Below are 19,774 nucleotides of genomic sequence, written 5' to 3' on the forward strand. Positions count from 1 at the left end.
TGTGGGAGGAGGGTGCTTCCTGCGCACGAATAAAAGCACGCTTGCCAATTGTGGATGCTAATCGTTCGCTTGTATCTGCATAGACACCTCTGCTAGTTGTGAATTATTCCACTTGCATGGCAAGGTGCGAATGTAGGTGTGTTAAAAATTCTGGAGGCGCTGGGTATCGATCCCAGTACCTCTCGCACGCCAACCGAGCGCTCTACCATCTGAGCTACGCCCACCCCCCCGGTGCCTAATAGTGCTACATACAGACATATCAACGTCACAGACCCTTGCACTCCCATTATTCCGCAGACAAATCCTACTCTCTATGTATCAGTGAGGGTGTCTTTCAGGTTTCGTGCATTCTGTATCGAATCGTAGTTGGCCACAATGAAAGTGGCACGCATAACGTCGAAAATAGAGTTCGGACATCGCTCTGAGTATGACGAACGTGTTGTCCACTCTCTAGACTTCAATGACGTTAAGCCTTGATACCTTAGACAGATGTGCACTCGATGACACCTCGATAACAGCCGGTCCCCACACTTACATCTTGCTCTCCTTATGTCAGTACACATCATATCAGTCTGTGACGCTGGTTTTGCAACTTCTTGCGTGCCTTTAGGTTCGCCGCGACCAGCACTTACCATGCACTGACCACAAAACATGGAGGCGCCGGGGCTTGAACCCGACACCTTTCACACACTAAGCGAACGATCTGCCAAATGAGCTACGGCTGCACACACGACCAAGCCTGCCTATTCTCCATTCTTTGCGACTCTGATGTGCACGGACACGATGGTTGGTTGGTTTGTAGCGGCGAAGGTACCAGAGTACAAAGGCGCGGACACGTTCATATACACAAGAGTTCCAAGTAGTTTCGATGCTCTGGTATTACGAATGCAAATTCCGTCTGTTTTTAACGTCTTAAATTGAAAGGGCGGTCACAAATTGGTCCATTTCACTCCTTGTCGACAATCACACAGCACCTGAGATAACAAGCACATCTCGAGCCCCATGTGCACTCCATTGTTCATTGCCATCTCAGTGCCTCGCTCTTTGCTACTGTGTACCACTCTTGTCGTCCAACTGCAAAACACTGGGCCACAACAAGTTTCCGCGTCTCCATTGCACTGATCATACTCCGAAACGCTCCCCAAACTTGGCAATCACCCATGCAGCCGACTTTTCCGACTTTACACGACGCTCACGCTAGTGGCAGCCTTATTTATAGTTCGACGTCGCGCCAAAGCGAATGAGCACATTTCGCCTACGGCTTAGGCCGCTCTCCTAGTGTGGCTGCTCTGTGTCTGCAGGCAGCGAGGGGCTGCAAGCTTCCTGTGTTCGCACCTATATCACCTGTGCTTGCTTGTCAGAGACAGACTATCCCAAAACATACAATTCACTCCATGAATTGATTGCTACGGCATCTGTTATCAGCAGTCACAACCAGCAACACCAGTAGCAGCCGACTGCACGCAAAGAATGGGAACGTGCAGTGGGATTTACGTGAACTCGGCAAAAGGCATATCTTTCCGACGTAGGCTTGAGAATATTATGGGAACACTTGTACTGTTTCTAAATTAAGTGTAGGTGTGGGAGGAGGGTGCTTCCTGCGCACGAATAAAAGCATGCTTGCCAATTGTGGATGCTAATCGTTCGCTTGTATCTGCCTAGACACCTCTGCTAGTTGTGAATTATTCCACTTGCATGGCAAGGTGCGAATTTAGGTGTGTTAAAAATTCTGGAGGCGCTGGGTATCAATCCCAGTACCTCTCGCACGCCAACCGAGCGCTCTACCATCTGAGCTACGTCCACCGAACCCCGGTGACTAATAGTGCTACATACAGCCATATCAACGTCACAGACCCTTGCACTCCCATTATTCCGCAGACAAATCCTACTCTCTATGTATCAGTGAGGGTGTCTTTCAGGTTTCGTGCATTCTGTATCGAATCGTAGTTGGCCACAATGAAAGTGGCACGCATAACGTCGAAAATAGAGTTCGGACATCGCTCTGAGTATGACGAACGTGTTGTCCACTCTCTAGACTTCAATGACGTTAAGCCTTGATACCTTAGACAGATGTGCACTCGATGACACCTCGATAACAGCCGGTCCCCACACTTACATCTTGCTCTCCTTATGTCAGTACACATCATATCAGTCTGTGACGCTGGTTTTGCAACTTCTTGCGTGCCTTTAGGTTCGCCGCGACCAGCACTTACCATGCACTGACCACAAAACATGGAGGCGCCGGGGCTTGAACCCGACACCTTTCACACACTAAGCGAACGATCTGCCAAATGAGCTACGGCTGCACACACGACCAAGCCTGCCTATTCTCCATTCTTTGCGACTCTGATGTGCACGGACACGATGGTTGGTTATTTTGTAGCGGCGAAGGTACCAGAGTACAAAGGCGCGGACACGTTCATATACACAAGAGTTCCAAGTAGTTTCGATGCTCTGGTATTACGAATGCAAATTCCGTCTGTTTTTAACGTCTTTAATTGAAAGGGCGGTCACAAATTGGTCCATTCCACTCCTTGTCGACAATCACACAGCACCTGAGATAACAAGCACATCTCGAGCCCCATTGTGCACTCCATTGTTCATTGCCATCTCAGTGCCTCGCTCTTTGCTACTGTGTACCACTCTTGTCGTCCAACTGCAAAACACTGGGCCACAACAAGTTTCCGCGTCTCCATTGCACTGATCATACTCCGAAACGCTCCCCAAACTTGGCAATCACCCATGCAGCCGACTTTTCCGACTTTACACGACGCTCACGCTAGTGGCAGCCTTATTTATAGTTCGACGTCGCGCCAAAGCGAATGAGCACATTTCGCCTACGGCTTAGGCCGCTCTCCTAGTGTGGCTGCTCTGTGTCTGCAGGCAGCGAGGGGCTGCAAGCTTCCTGTGTTCGCACCTATATCACCTGTGCTTGCTTGTCAGAGACAGACTATCCCAAAACATACAATTCACTCCAGAATTGATTGCTACGGCATCTGTTATCAGCAGTCACAACCAGCAACACCAGTAGCAGCCGACTGCACGCAAAGAATGGGAACGTGCAGTGGGATTTACGTGAACTCGGCAAAAGGCATATCTTTCCGACGTAGGCTTGAGAATATTATGGGAACACTTGTACTGTTTCTAAATTAAGTGTAGGTGTGGGAGGAGGGTGCTTCCTGCGCACGAATAAAAGCACGCTTGCCAATTGTGGATGCTAATCGTTCGCTTGTATCTGCCTAGACACCTCTGCTAGTTGTGAATTATTCCACTTGCATGGCAAGGTGCGAATGTAGGTGTGTTAAAAATTCTGGAGGCGCTGGGTATCGATCCAAGTACCTCCCGCACGCCAACCGAGCGCTCTACCATCTGAGCTACGTCCACCCCCCCCGGTGACTAATAGTGCTACATACAGCCATATCAACGTCACAGACCCTTGCACTCCCATTATTCCGCAGACAAATCCTACTCTCTATGTATCAGTGAGGGTGTCTTTCAGGTTTCGTGCATTCTGTATCGAATCGTAGTAGGCCACAATGAAAGTGGCACGCATAACGTCGAAAATAGAGTTCGGACATCGCTCTGAGTATGACGAACGTGTTGTCCACTCTCTAGACTTCAATGACGTTAAGCCTTGATACCTTAGACAGATGTGCACTCGATGACACCTCGATAACAGCCGGTCCCCACACTTACATCTTGCTCTCCTTATGTCAGTACACATCATATCAGTCTGTGACGCTGGTTTTGCAACTTCTTGCGTGCCTTTAGGTTCGCCGCGACCAGCACTTACCATGCACTGACCACAAAACATGGAGGCGCCGGGGCTTGAACCCGACACCTTTCACACACTAAGCGAACGATCTGCCAACTGAGCTAAGGCTGCACACACGACCAAGCCTGCCTATTCTCCATTCTTTGCGACTCTGATGTGCACGGACACGATGGTTGGTTGGTTTGTAGCGGCGAAGGTACCAGAGTACAAAGGCGCGGACACGTTCATATACACAAGAGTTCCAAGTAGTTTCGATGCTCTGGTATTACGAATGCAAATTCCGTCTGTTTTTAACGTCTTAAATTGAAAGGGCGGTCACAAATTGGTCCATTTCACTCCTTGTCGACAATGACACAGCACCTGAGATAACAAGCACATCTCGAGCCCCATTGTGCACTCCATTGTTCATTGCCATCTCAGTGCCTCGCTCTTTGCTACTGTGTACCACTCTTGTCGTCCAACTGCAAAACACTGGGCCACAACAAGTTTCCGCGTCTCCATTGCACTGATCATACTCCGAAACGCTCCCCAAACTTGGCAATCACCCATACAGCCGACTTTTCCGACTTTACACGACGCTCACGCTAGTGGCAGCCTTATTTATAGTTCGACGTCGCGCCAAAGCGAATGAGCACATTTCGCCTACGGCTTAGGCCGCTCTCCTAGTGTGGCTGCTCTGTGTCTGCAGGCAGCGAGGGGCTGCAAGATTCCTGTGTTCGCACCTATATCACCTGTGCTTGCTTGTCAGAGACAGACTATCCCAAAACATACAATTCACTCCATGAATTGATTGCTACGGCATCTGTTATCAGCAGTCACAACCAGCAACACCAGTAGCAGCCGACTGCACGCAAAGAATGGGAACGTGCAGTGGGATTTACGTGAACTCGGCAAAAGGCATATCTTTCCGACGTAGGCTTGAGAAAATTATGGGAACACTTGTACTGTTTCTAAATTAAGTGTAGGTGTGGGAGGAGGGTGCTTCCTGCGCACGAATAAAAGCACGCTTGCCAATTGTGGATGCTAATCGTTCGCTTGTATCTGCCGAGACACCTCTGCTAGTTGTGAATTATTCCACTTGCATGGCAAGGTGCGAATGTAGGTGTGTTAAAAATTCTCGCACGCCAACCGAGCGCTCTACCATCTGAGCTACGCCCACCCCTCCGGTGCCTAATAGTGCTACATACAGCCATATCAACGTCACAGACCCTTGCACTCCCATTATTCCGCAGACAAATCCTACTCTCTATGTATCAGTGAGGGTGTCTTTCAGGTTTCGTGCATTCTGTATCGAATCGTAGTTGGCCACAATGAAAGTGGCACGCATAACGTCGAAAATAGAGTTCGGACATCGCTCTGAGTATGACGAACGTGTTGTCCACTCTCTAGACTTCAATGACGTTAAGCCTTGATACCTTAGACAGATGTGCACTCGATGACACCTCGATAACAGCCGGTCCCCACACTTACATCTTGCTCTCCTTATGTCAGTACACATCATATCAGTCTGTGACGCTGGTTTTGCAACTTCTTGCGTGCCTTTAGGTTCGCCGCGACCAGCACTTACCATGCACTGACCACAAAACATGGAGGCGCCGGGGCTTGAACCCGACACCTTTCACACACTAAGCGAACGATCTGCCAACTGAGCTATGGCTGCACACACGACCAAGCCTGCCTATTCTCCATTCTTTGCGACTCTGATGTGCACGGACACGATGGTTGGTTGGTTTGTAGCTTCTTAGGTACCAGAGTACAAAGGCGCGGACACGTTCATATACACAAGAGTTCCAAGTAGTTTCGATGCTCTGGTATTACGAATGCAAATTCCGTCTGTTTTTAACGTCTTAAATTGAGAGGGTTCACAAATTGGTCCATTTCACTCCTTGTCGACAATCACACAGCACCTGAGATAACAAGCACATCTCGAGCCCCATTGTGCACTCCATTGTTCATGCCATCTCAGTGCCTCGCTCTTTGCTACTGTGTACCACTCTTGTCGTCCAACTGCAAAACACTGGGCCACAACAAGTTTCCGCGTCTCCATTGCACTGATCATACTCCGAAACGCTCCCCAAACTTGGCAATCACCCATGCAGCCGACTTTTCCGACTTTACACGACGCTCACGCTAGTGGCAGCCTTATTTATAGTTCGACGTCGCGCCAAAGCGAATGAGCACATTTCGCCTACGGCTTAGGCCGCTCTCCTAGTGTGGCTGCTCTGTGTCTGCAGGCAGCGAGGGGCTGCAAGCTTCCTGTGTTCGCACCTATATCACCTGTGCTTGCTTGTCAGAGACAGACTATCCCAAAACATACAATTCACTCCATGAATTGATTGCTACGGCATCTGTTATCAGCAGTCACAACCAGCAACACCAGTAGCAGCCGACTGCACGCAAAGAATGGGAACGTGCAGTGTGATTTACGTGAACTCGGCAAAAGGCATATCTTTCCGACGTAGGCTTGAGAATATTAAGGGAACACTTGTACTGTTTCTAAATTAAGTGTAGGTGTGGGAGGAGGGTGCTTCCTGCGCACGAATAAAAGCACGCTTGCCAATTGTGGATGCTAATCGTTCGCTTGTATCTGCCTAGACACCTCTGCTAGTTGTGAATTATTCCACTTGCATGGCAAGGTGCGAATGTAGGTGTGTTAAAAATTCTGGAGGCGCTGGGTATCGATCCCAGTACCTCTCGCACGCCAACCGAGCGCTCTACCATCTGAGCTACGCCCACCCCCCCGGTGCCTAATAGTGCTACATACAGCCATATCAACGTCACAGACCCTTGCACTCCCATTATTCCGCAGACAAATCCTACTCTCTATGTATCAGTGAGGGTGTCTTTCAGGTTTCGTGCATTCTGTATCGAATCGTAGTTGGCCACAATGAAAGTGGCACGCATAACGACGAAAATAGAGTTCGGACATCGCTCTGAGTATGACGAACGTGTTGTCCACTCTCTAGACTTCAATGACGTTAAGCCTTGATACCTTAGACAGATGTGCACTCGATGACACCTCGATAACAGCCGGTCCCCACACTTACATCTTGCTCTCCTTATGTCAGTACACATCATATCAGTCTGTGACGCTGGTTTTGCAACTTCTTGCGTGCCTTTAGGTTCGCCGCGACCAGCACTTACCATGCACTGACCACAAAACATGGAGGCGCCGGGGCTTGAACCCGACACCTTTCACACACTAAGCGAACGATCTGCCAACTGAGCTACGGCTGCACACACGACTGAGCCTGCCTATTCTCCATTCTTTGCGACTCTGATGTGCACGGACACGATGGTTGGTTGGTTTGTAGCGGCGAAGGTACCAGATTACAAAGGCGCGGACACGTTCATATACACAAGAGTTCCAAGTAGTTTCGATGCTCTGGTATTACGAATGCAAATTCCGTCTGTTTTTAACGTCTTAAATTGAAAGGGCGGTCACAAATTGGTCCATTTCACTCCTTGTCGACAATCACACAGCACCTGAGATAACAAGCACATCTCGAGCCCCATTGTGCACTCCATTGTTCATTGCCATCTCAGTGCCTCGCTCTTTGCTACTGTGTACCACTCTTGTCGTCCAACTGCAAAACACTGGGCCACAACAAGTTTCCTCGTCTCCATTGCACTGATCATACTCCGAAACGCTCCCCAAACTTGGCAATCACCCATGCAGCCGACTTTTCCGACTTTACACGACGCTCACGCTAGTGGCAGCCTTATTTATAGTTCGACGTCGCGCCAAAGCGAATGAGCACATTTCGCCTACGGCTTAGGCCGCTCTCCTAGTGTGGCTGCTCTGTGTCTGCAGGCAGCGAGGGGCTGCAAGCTTCCTGTGTTCGCACCTATATCACCTGTGCTTGCTTGTCAGAGACAGACTATCCCAAAACATACAATTCACTCCATGAATTGATTGCTACGGCATCTGTTATCAGCAGTCACAACCAGCAACACCAGTAGCAGCCGACTGCACGCAAAGAATGGGAACGTGCAGTGGGATTTACGTGAACTCGGCAAAAGGCATATCTTTCCGACGTAGGCTTGAGAATATTATGGGAACACTTGTACTGTTTCTAAATTAAGTGTAGGTGTGGGAGGAGGGTGCTTCCTGCGCACGAATAAAAGCATGCTTGCCAATTGTGGATGCTAATCGTTCGCTTGTATCTGCCTAGACACCTCTGCTAGTTGTGAATTATTCCACTTGCATGGCAAGGTGCGAATGTAGGTGTGTTAAAAATTCTGGAGGCGCTGGGTATCGATCCCAGTTCCTCTCGCACGCCAACCGAGCGCTCTACCATCTGAGCTACGCCCACCCCCCCGGTGCCTATTAGTGCTACATACAGCCATATCAACGTCACAGACCCTTGCACTCCCATTATTCCGCAGACAAATCCTACTCTCTATGTATCAGTGAGGGTGTCTTTCAGGTTTCGTGCATTCTGTATCGAATCGTAGTTGGCCACCTTGAAAGTGGCACGCATAACGTCGAAAATAGAGTTCGGACATCGCTCTGAGTATGACGAACGTGTTGTCCACTCTCTAGACTTCAATGACGTTAAGCCTTGATACCTTAGACAGATGTGCACTCGATGACACCTCGATAACAGCCGGTCCCCACACTTACATCTTGCTCTCCTTATGTCAGTACACATCATATCAGTCTGTGACGCTGGTTTTGCAACTTCTTGCGTGCCTTTAGGTTCGCCGCGACCAGCACTTACCATGCACTGACCACAAAACATGGAGGCGCCGCGGCTTGAACCCGACACCTTTCACACACTAAGTGAACGATCTGCCAACTGAGCTACGGCTGCACACACGACCAAGCCTGCCTATTCTCCATTCTTTGCGACTCTGATGTGCACGGACACGATGGTTGGTTGGTTTGTAGCGGCGAAGGTACCAGAGTACAAAGGCGCGGACACGTTCATATACACAAGAGTTCCAAGTAGTTTCGATGCTCTGGTATTACGAATGCAAATTCCGTCTGTTTTTAACGTCTTAAATTGAAAGGGCGGTCACAAATAGGTCCATTTCACTCCTTGTCGACAATCACACAGCACCTGAGATAACAAGCACATCTCGAGCCCCATTGTGCACTCCATTGTTCATTGCCATCTCAGTGCCTCGCTCTTTGCTACTGTGTACCACTCTTGTCGTCCAACTGCAAAACACTGGGCCACAACAAGTTTCCGCGTCTCCATTGCACTGATCATACTCCGAAACGCTCCCCAAACTTGGCAATCACCCATACAGCCGACTTTTCCGACTTTACACGACGCTCCCGCTAGTGGCAGCCTTATTTATAGTTCGACGTCGCGCCAAAGCGAATGAGCACATTTCGCCTACGGCTTAGGCCGCTCTCCTAGTGTGGCTGCTCTGTGTCTGCAGGCAGCGAGGGGCTGCAAACTTCCTGTGTTCGCACCTATATCACCTGTGCTTGCTTGTCAGAGACAGACTATCCCAAAACATACAATTCACTCCATGAATTGATTGCTACGGCATCTGTTATCAGCAGTCACAACCAGCAACACCAGTAGCAGCCGACTGCACGCAAAGAATGGGAACGTGCAGTGGGATTTACGTGAACTCGGCAAAAGGCATATCTTTCCGACGTAGGCTTGAGAATATTATGGGAACACTTGTACTGTTTCTAAATTAAGTGTAGGTGTGGGAGGAGGGTGCTTCCTGCGCACGAATAAAAGCACGCTTGCCAATTGTGGATGCTAATCGTTCGCTTGTATCTGCCTAGACACCTCTGCTAGTTGTGAATTATTCCACGTGCATGGCAAGGTGCGAATGTAGGTGTGTTAAAAATTCTGGAGGCGCTGGGTATCGATCCCAGTACCTCTCGCACGCCAACCGAGCGCTCTACCATCTGAGCTACGTCCACCCCCCCGGTGACTAATAGTGCTACATACAGCCATATCAACGTCACACACCCTTGCACTCCCATTATTCCGCAGACAAATCCTACTCTCTATGTATCAGTGAGGGTGTCTTTCAGGTTTCGTGCATTCTGTATCGAATCGTAGTTCTCCACAATGAAAGTGGCACGCATAACGTCGAAAATAGAGTTCGGACATCGCTCTGAGTATGACGAACGTGTTGTCCACTCTCTAGACTTCAATGACGTTAAGCCTTGATACCTTAGACAGATGTGCACTCGATGACACCTCGATAACAGCCGGTCCCCACACTTACATCTTGCTCTCCTTATGTCAGTACACATCATATCAGTCTGTGACGCTGGTTTTGCAACTTCTTGCGTGCCTTTAGGTTCGCCGCGACCAGCACTTACCATGCACTGACCACAAAACATGGAGGCGCCGGGGCTTGAACCCGACACCTTTCACACACTAAGCGAACGATCTGCCAACTGAGCTACGGCTGCACACACGACCAAGCCTGCATATTCTCCATTCTTTGCGACTCTGATGTGCACGGACACGATGGTTGGTTGGTTTGTAGCGGCGAAGGTACCAGAGTACAAAGGCGCGGACACGTTCATATACACAAGAGTTCCAAGTAGTTTCGATGCTCTGGTATTACGAATGCAAATTCCGTCTGTTTTTAACGTCTTAAATTGAAAGGGCGGTCACAAATTGGTCCATTTCACTCCTTGTCGACAATCACACAGCACCTGAGATAACAAGCACATCTCGAGCCCCATTGTGCACTCCATTGTTCATGCCACCTCAGTGCCTCGCTCTTTGCTACTGTGTACCACTCTTGTCGTCCAACTGCAAAACACTGGGCCACAACAAGTTTCCGCGTCTCCATTGCACTGATCATACTCCGAAGCGCTCCCCAAACTTGGCAATCACCCATGCAGCCGACTTTTCCGACTTTACACGACGCTCACGCAACGCTCACGCTAGTGGCAGCCTTATTTATAGTTCGACGTCGCGCCAAAGCGAATGAGCACATTTCGCCTACGGCTTAGGCCGCTCTCCTAGTGTGGCTGCTCTGTGTCTGCAGGCAGCGAGGGGCTGCAAGCTTCCTGTGTTCGCACCTATATCACCTGTGCTTGCTTGTCAGAGACAGACTATCCCAAAACATACAATTCACTCCATGAATTGATTGCTACTACATCTGTTATCAGCAATCACAACCAGCAACACCAGTAGCAGCCGACTGCACGCAAAGAATGGGAACGTGCAGTGGGATTTACGTGAACTCGGCAAAAGGCATATCTTTCCGACGTAGGCTTGAGAATATTATGGGAACACTTGTACTGTTTCTAAATTAAGTGTAGGTGTGGGAGGAGGGTGCTTCCTGCGCACGAATAAAAGCACGCTTGCCAATTGTGGATGCCAATCGTTCGCTTGTATCTGCCTAGACACCTCTGCTAGTTGTGAATTATTCCACTTGCATGGCAAGGTGCGAATGTAGGTGTGTTAAAAATTCTGGAGGCGCTGGGTATCGATCCCAGTACCTCTCGCACGCCAACCGAGCGCTCTACCATCTGAGCTACGTCCACCCCCCCGGTGACTAATAGTGCTACATACAGCCATATCAACGTCACAGACCCTTGCACTCCCATTATTCCGCAGACAAATCCTACTCTCTATGTATCAGTGAGGGTGTCTTTCAGGTTTCGTGCATTCTGTATCGAATCGTAGTTGGCCACAATGAAAGTGGCACGCATAACGTCGAAAATAGAGTTCGGACATCGCTCTGAGTATGACGAACGTGTTGTCCACTCTCTAGACTTCAATGACGTTAAGCCTTGATACCTTAGACAGATGTGCACTCGATGACACCTCGATAACAGCCGGTCCCCACACTTACATCTTGCTCTCCTTATGTCAGTACACATCATATCAGTCTGTGACGCTGGTTTTGCAACTTCTTGCGTGCCTTTAGGTTCGCCGCGACCAGCACTTACCATGCACTGACCACAAAACATGGAGGCGCCGGGGCTTGAACCCGACACCTTTCACACACTAAGCGAACGATCTGCCAACTGAGCTACGGCTGCACACACGACCAAGCCTGCATATTCTCCATTCTTTGCGACTCTGATGTGCACGGACACGATGGTTGGTTGGTTTGTAGCGGCGAAGGTACCAGAGTACAAAGGCGCGGACACGTTCATATACACAAGAGTTCCAAGTAGTTTCGATGCTCTGGTATTACGAATGCAAATTCCGTCTGTTTTTAACGTCTTAAATTGAAAGGACGGTCACAAATTGGTCCATTTCACTCCTTGTCGACAATCACACAGCACCTGAGATAACAAGCACATCTCGAGCCCCATTGTGCACTCCATTGTTCATGCCATCTCAGTGCCTCGCTCTTTGCTACTGTGTACCACTCTTGTCGTCCAACTGCAAAACACTGGGCCACAACAAGTTTCCGCGTCTCCATTGCACTGATCATACTCCGAAACGCTCCCCAAACTTGGCAATCACCCATGCAGCCGACTTTTCCGACTTTACACGACGCTCACGCTAGTGGCAGCCTTATTTATAGTTCGACGTCGCGCCAAAGCGAATGAGCACATTTCGCCTACGGCTTAGGCCGCTCTCCTAGTGTGGCTGCTCTGTGTCTGCAGGCAGCGAGGGGCTGCAAGCTTCCTGTGTTCGCACCTATATCACCTGTGCTTGCTTGTCAGAGACAGACTATCCCAAAACATACAATTCACTCCATGAATTGATTGCTACGGCATCTGTTATCAGCAGTCACAACCAGCAACACCAGTAGCAGCCGACTGCACGCAAAGAATGGGAACGTGCAGTGGGATTTACATGAACTCGGCAAAAGGCATATCTTTCCGACGTAGGCTTGAGAATTTTATGGGAACACTCGTACTGTTTCTAAATTAAGTGTAGGTGTGGGAGGAGGGTGCTTCCTGCGCACGAATAAAAGCACGCTTGCCAATTGTGGATGCTAATCGTTCGCTTGTATCTGCCTAGACACCTCTGCTAGTTGTGAATTATTCCACTTGCATGGCAAGGTGCGAATGTAGGTGTGTTAAAAATTCTGGAGGCGCTGGGTATCGATCCCAGTACCTCTCGAACGCCAACCGAGCGCTCTACCCTCTGAGCTACGTCCACCCCCCCGGTGATTAATAGTGCTACATACAGCCATATCAACGTCACAGACCCTTGCACTCCCATTATTCCGCAGACAAATCCTACTCTCTATGTATCAGTGAGGGTGTCTTTCAGGTTTCGTGCATTCTGTATCGAATCGTAGTTGGCCACAATGAAAGTGGCACGCATAACGTCGAAAATAAAGTTCGGACATCGCTCTGAGTATGACGAACGTGTTGTCCACTCTCTAGACTTCAATGACGTTAAGCCTTGATACCTTAGACAGATGTGCACTCGATGACACCTCGATAACAGCCGGTCCCCACACTTACATCTTGCTCTCCTTGTCAGTACACATCATATCAGTCTGTTACGCTGGTTTTGCAACTTCTTGCGTGCCTTTAGGTTCGCCGCGACCAGCACTTACCATGCACTGACCACAAAACATGGAGGCGCCGCGGCTTGAACCCGACACCTTTCACACACTAAGCGAACGATCTGCCAACTGAGCTACGGCTGCACACACGACCAAGCCTGCATATTCTCCATTCTTTGCGACTCTGATGTGCACGGACACGATGGTTGGTTGGTTTGTAGCGGCGAAGGTACCAGAGTACAAAGGCGCGGACACGTTCATATACACAAGAGTTCCAAGTAGTTTCGATGCTCTGGTATTACGAATGCAAATTCCGTCTGTTTTTAACGTCTTAAATTGAAAGGGCGGTCACAAATTGGTCCATTTCACTCCTTGTCGACAATCACACAGCACCTGAGATAACAAGCACATCTCGAGCCCCATTGTGCACTCCATTGTTCATGCCATCTCAGTGCCTCGCTCTTTGCTACTGTGTACCACTCTTGTCGTCCAACTGCAAAACACTGGGCCACAACAAGTTTCCGCGTCTCCATTGCACTGATCATACTCCGAAACGCTCCCCAAACTTGGCAATCACCCATGCAGCCGACTTTTCCGACTTTACACGACGCTCACGCAACTCTCACGCTAGTGGCAGCCTTATTTATAGTTCGACGTCGCGCCAAAGCGAATGAGCACATTTCGCCTACAGCTTAGGCCGCTCTCCTAGTGTGGCTGCTCTGTGTCTGCAGGCAGCGAGGGGCTGCAAGCTTCCTGTGTTCGCACCTATATCACCTGTGCTTGCTTGTCAGAGACAGACTACCCCAAAACATACAATTCACTCCATAAATTGATTGCTACGGCATCTGTTATCAGCAGTCACAACCAGCGACACCAGTAGCAGCCGACTGCACGCAAAGAATGGGAACGTGCAGTGGGATTTACGTGAACTCGGCAAAAGGCATATCTTTCCGACGTAGGCTTGAGAATATTATGGGAACACTTGTACTGTTTCTAAATTAAGTGTAGGTGTGGGAGGAGGGTGCTTCCTGCGCACGAATAAAAGCACGCTTGCCAATTGTGGATGCTAATCGTTCGCTTGTATCTGCCTAGACACCTCTGCTAGTTGTGAATTATTCCACTTGCATGGCAAGGTGCGAATGTAGGTGTGTTAAAAATTCTGGAGGCGCTGGGTATCGATCCCAGTACCTCTCGCACGCCAACCGAGCGCTCTACCATCTGAGCTACGTCCAACCCCCCCCCCCCCCCCCCCGGTGACTAATAGTGCTACATACAGCCATATCAACGTCACAGACCCTTGAACTCCCATTATTCCGCAGACAAATCCTACTCTCTATGTATCAGTGAGGGTGTCTTTCAGGTTTCGTGCATTCTGTATCGAATCGTAGTTGGCCACAATGAAAGTGGCACGCATAACGTCGAAAATAGAGTTCGGACATCGCTCTGAGTATGACGAACGTGTTGTCCACTCTCTAGACTTCAATGACGTTAAGCCTTGATACCTTAGACAGATGTGCACTCGATGACACCTCGATAACAGCCGGTGCCCACACTTACATCTTGCTCTCCTTATGTCAGTACACATCATATCAGTCTGTGACGCTGGTTTTGCAACTTCTTGCGTGCCCTTAGGTTCGCCGCACCCAGCACTTACCATGCACTGACCACAAAACATGGAGGCGCCGGGTCTTGAACCCGACACCTTTCACACACTAAGCGAACGATCTGCCAACTTTTTTTTTTTTTTTTTTTTTTTTTTTTTTTTTTTTTTTTATGGCCTCCTTCCTCCCCTTCAGCCCCGCCTTGCGCTCGCCATAAATCGCCTTCGTCGGCGTCGGCTTCATCTGCCATGATTTCTGAAGTACTTATTCTTCTGAACTATTCCGATTTCCAAACCAAAGATACTTCTAAACCTATTGCATAGTCCCGCAATGGTGACAAAGTAGAATATATATATATATTTTTTTTTTTTTTTTTTTTTTTAATAGAAAATGAAAAAGGAACTCTGGTCCGCTAGAAAAACAGAAGAAAATAAAATAGTCCTTGTCGTAACACTGTTCAGTATACGTCACTGTGACATTTGAAGAAGAAAAGAGAAAAAACAAAGCAATGTAGAATGAAGGAAAGAAAATAATACTTCTTTCATCGAAGAACGACTTCTAAAAAATTCGCATATCGTTTCCTGTAATGTCTCGTCTGTGAAAGTATGTGAAACTGTAATGCCAGGTAAAGACAGAACGCCGCCTCACTCTTGGGTTCTTGCGTCTGTAAATAATGAACATAATGACCCTTCAACCAATTGACAGAGTTCCGTTTGGTGTTCGGGTACGGAACTGAATCCGGATACAGGAAATCTTCAGGTTTAATACAAAGCTGGGAAGTCCTCATAATCGTAGCCAGTTTTCGGCGAATGCATGGCCAAACTGCTTGGACAGTGGTGCACAGAAAACGACGTTCATCAGTATCAGGCAAGTTGCACGTTAGGCACAAAGGTGAGTCAGCCAAATGTAGAGCATGAAGTCGTGAATTGGTACTTATTTTACGATTCACGACCCTGTACCAAGAGGCTTTCACTGACGTTGGTAAATCACGGCTATGTATGTTTTTCCATATCACTGGCCAGCGATGATTGGGGTATTTGTGTTCGATGTTGTTCCTGTTCTTGGTTGCCAGTAGTTTATTATAAACTAACTTCACCACGGAAAGCTCATTTTCTGGGAGAGTTGACCGTACGTAACTGAACTCAATGAAAAAGCTCTTAAAGTGAGTCAGCGCAGGCGGAATATGTTGAACAGAGACAGGAGGCTGCAGGCAGGCCGGCGCTATTTCGGTTAACAAGTGAGCCGTTAGACTGTTCGGTAACGACCTCCACCGTTTGTAGGTGGTGCATACGTACAAAGCTCGTGACTTGGAACGAACATCTGTTAAATTTAAGCCTCCATCGGTCGTGGAGAGAGTGAGCGTATCGTACTTGACTTTAAAAATGTGTCCACGTGTGACAAAATGGCCTAGAGCGGACATCATACGCTTCGCTGTCTCCTGTGGCATGGGCAGTACTTGTGCAACGTAGTTAATCTTTGAGGTGAGGTAGACATTAGCGAAGGTGACTTTCTGCAGTTCATCAAGGCTTCTTAGGTAGTGGGTCTGCATGCAAGCACGCATACTTGCCAGGAGATTCCTATAGTTCACCGCAATTGTGTGCTGTATGTTGCTCCTGTACTCAATACCAAGGCATTTCATTTTAGAAATTAGTTGCAACTGACCGTGATGGTGCAGCGAGATGCCGCGTCCTATGTTCATAATGCCAGATTTCCTGGCATTCAACTTCGCACCCGCAACAAGTTCGTAGTTTTTGACGATCTGAAGGGCTTCCTCGACTTCACCTTCGTCCATGACCAAAAATCCGACGTCATCCGCATATGCAGTACAAACAATCTTAATGCCGTGGATGGTTAATCCTTGTAGACGCTGTGTCAAGGTGACAAGCAAAGGCTCAATGGCAATGGCAAACAAGGCCATCGACATAGGGCATCCCTGTCGCACTGAATTAGTAATATTAATTGATGCGCTCAGCTGGCCATTCACCATGAGTCGAGTTACTCCTTTACGAAGGAGCTCATGTATAAGATTGATAAAACGTAGTGGAAATCCCATGGCATGCATCGTCCGGATGAGAAACTGATGGTTTACTCTGTCGAATGCCTTTGAAAAGTCAAGGGAAACTAGCGCACACCGTATCTTACACGCATCTGCAATGGCTATAACGTCCCTGTATTGAGACAAATTTTGGAAGATCGTCCTACCGACACCTACACTGGTCTGGTACTGACCAATGACAGTATTCATCAACATTTTCAATCTATTAGAAATAATACGTGCTAAAATTTTGTAGTCACTGTTCAGTAAAGTAAGCGGCCGAAAATCGTCAACAGAACTGCACATTGGGCGTTTAGGGATTAAAACCACGATGCCTTCCACGAGAGCCTGAGGAACATTAAAATCTGGCCGTAAAATTTCATTAAACATACTCAACAACTTGGGCTTTAATTTGTCGCAGAAAGTAAGATAAAATTCGGCAGTGAGACCGTCGGGTCCCGGCGATTTATTTTTCGGACTTCGTGATAGCGCAGAATCCAATTCGTCTTCATCAATTTCTCGCATGAGAGTTTCGACTTCAGCAGCACCCAAAGTCCTTTGCAAGTTATTGAGTAATTCATCGTTAGTTCCATCGTCGGTATGTGTCGTTGTCAGGAGACCTGCCAAGTGATTGTGAAGTGCGTTCCGTATGTCTTGTTGCCGCGTGAGCGCAACGCCTTCACTCAACTGAAGACGAGTTATTAATCTCCGCCGCCCCCTCTTATTTTCACGAATGACGTGAAACATGGATGTCATTTCGTCGTCTATCACATTCTGGGGCCTGGACCTTATTTGAAAGCCTTCTGCCTGCTGCCGCTGAAGTTTTAATAATTTTGCCTTAATTTTTTTAATCTGCATAAAATTTTCAGGTACAGTCACATCGGACTGGTAAAGCTCCCTGAGACAAGTAAAATAAAACTCAGACGTTTGCCGTTGCCACCAGGATTTGTCCCGAGCGTAGCGTTTAAACATTTTTGATAAAGTTGGTTTGGCATGTGTTATCCACCATTCAGTAACGGAGGCATACTGTGCAACCCGTCGTTCACATGCCTCCCATGTTTCGTTAAAGACACGGTGACAGTCAACATCGTTAAGGAGAGCATTGTTAAGTTTCCAGAAACCTCTGCCGCGAAATGTGCCTTGCTTGACCATGTTAACAGTACAAATATATGCGGCATGATCGGAAAAAATTGTGGGCCAAACTTCGGATTGGAGGACTTGAGTCTTCATACACGCCGATACATAGATTCTGTCTAGCCGGCTTGCAGAGTGGTTCGTGACATGAGTGAACCCAGGTGCCGCTCCGTGCGTATGCTCCCATGTGTCAATGAGGTTCATTTCTTGGACGATACGTTCTAGTTCTCCAGATTTGTTAAAATTAGGCGTCTGGTCTTTTGGACTTAAGACACAATTGAAGTCACCCGCAAAAATTATACGATCGTAGGTTCCCCTAAAAAGTGGGACTATGGCGCTTGTGAAGAACTCAGCCCTAGCACGCCTATTGCTACTGCCGGACGGGGCGTAAACATTGATTATGCGTGTCCGATGGAAAGTGACAGCGATCCCTCTATGATCAGGCAGTTTTTCTGCGTCGGTCGCTACAATCCCTTCTTTTAACAGAATCGCTGTCCCTAAATTCGCACCGCTCCCGGAATTGGAGAGAGTAGTATAACCAGTTATTCGGTCAAGTTCAATCGCAGCGACTTCTTGAAGTAACAGAATATCGATATCCGCTGCGTATACAAAATCTTGTAAATTACGGAGCCGCCAGTACGACTGTATCTTATTGATGTTTAACGTGGCAATTTTATAGGCTTGGGGCTCGTTCATGGGAGAAGGCACATACTATTAATTAAACAGTCTTAGAAGGATGGCTAACGAAATTGAGGCCAAGCGCGTCAGTCGGAGTTCCTGTAGTTCCCGGTACGGTTGGTGTATGCTGCTCTGTGGGGGGTGCCGAAGATTCCGTCTCAATGGTCCGCATGACAGCCGCATCATTGCTCGCATCCAATACTTCCATTTCCTGTGCCCAATTCCCAGTGAGAGTGGCCTCTGACAAAAGCGATCCTGCGTTTCCTTGAGCGTGGGTATCCGGCAAAACGACTCTACTCGAGGTATCACTATCTTCCACCCGTCGTGGATTCACAGGGGGAGACACTACAGGATCAATGTCCATTCGACCAGACGCAGGGAGACCAACTTCAGAGGGTTCAGAAGTGTTCTGACACATTTGGCTGCTTATTCGTTTCGCTTTGTCGCGGAGCTGTGGGGCGAGCTGATTGGCTCCTTGATGTGCAAGTCTCCGCTTCTTTTTGGAAGGCTTCCTGTTAGGGTTCGCAGTATCATCAACATCCGAAGTGGACTGTTGACTTTGGGGTTGATCCGCCGGGAACACAGCGTCTGCTTCATCCTCAGTACCAGTGGCATCAACCACTGGGGAGTCATCCGTCGTTACCTCCATCTCTGAGTGTGGTAGCGGCGGTGCCGCGTCAGCACTCGGTTCTTTGACGTTATCGGCCAAAACATCATTCAAACGAGGGGCATCTACAGGCGGGGTCGCGGGTGGAAGACCAGAAGCCGCGACAGCGTATGTCAGTGGCAGTGCCGTCGTCACAGGGGGGCTAGCGGCTTCACCGACAGGTATCTGCGTCACCCGTCTTTGTATACATTCAGAGCGCACGTGGCCGGGCGCACCACAGCCGGCACACGTTTTTGGCTGCCCATCATATATGACAATTCCGCGATGTCCACCTACGTAAATATATGAAGGTATGTGCTTCTGTATATCGATCTTAACCTGCCTGACGCCGTTAAGCACCGGAAATTTGTGGGCTTTGGACCAACGCTCCGCAAAATTGTTAATGACCCTCCCGTAAGGTGTCAATGCAGAATTTATTTGCGCGGCTGTTATTTCAAACGGGAGTTCGAAAATACGTGCCGTCC

This window comes from Schistocerca gregaria, chromosome 9 (assembly GCF_023897955.1).
Source record: "Schistocerca gregaria isolate iqSchGreg1 chromosome 9, iqSchGreg1.2, whole genome shotgun sequence".
In the NCBI taxonomy this organism is placed as follows: Eukaryota; Metazoa; Arthropoda; class Insecta; order Orthoptera; family Acrididae; genus Schistocerca; species Schistocerca gregaria.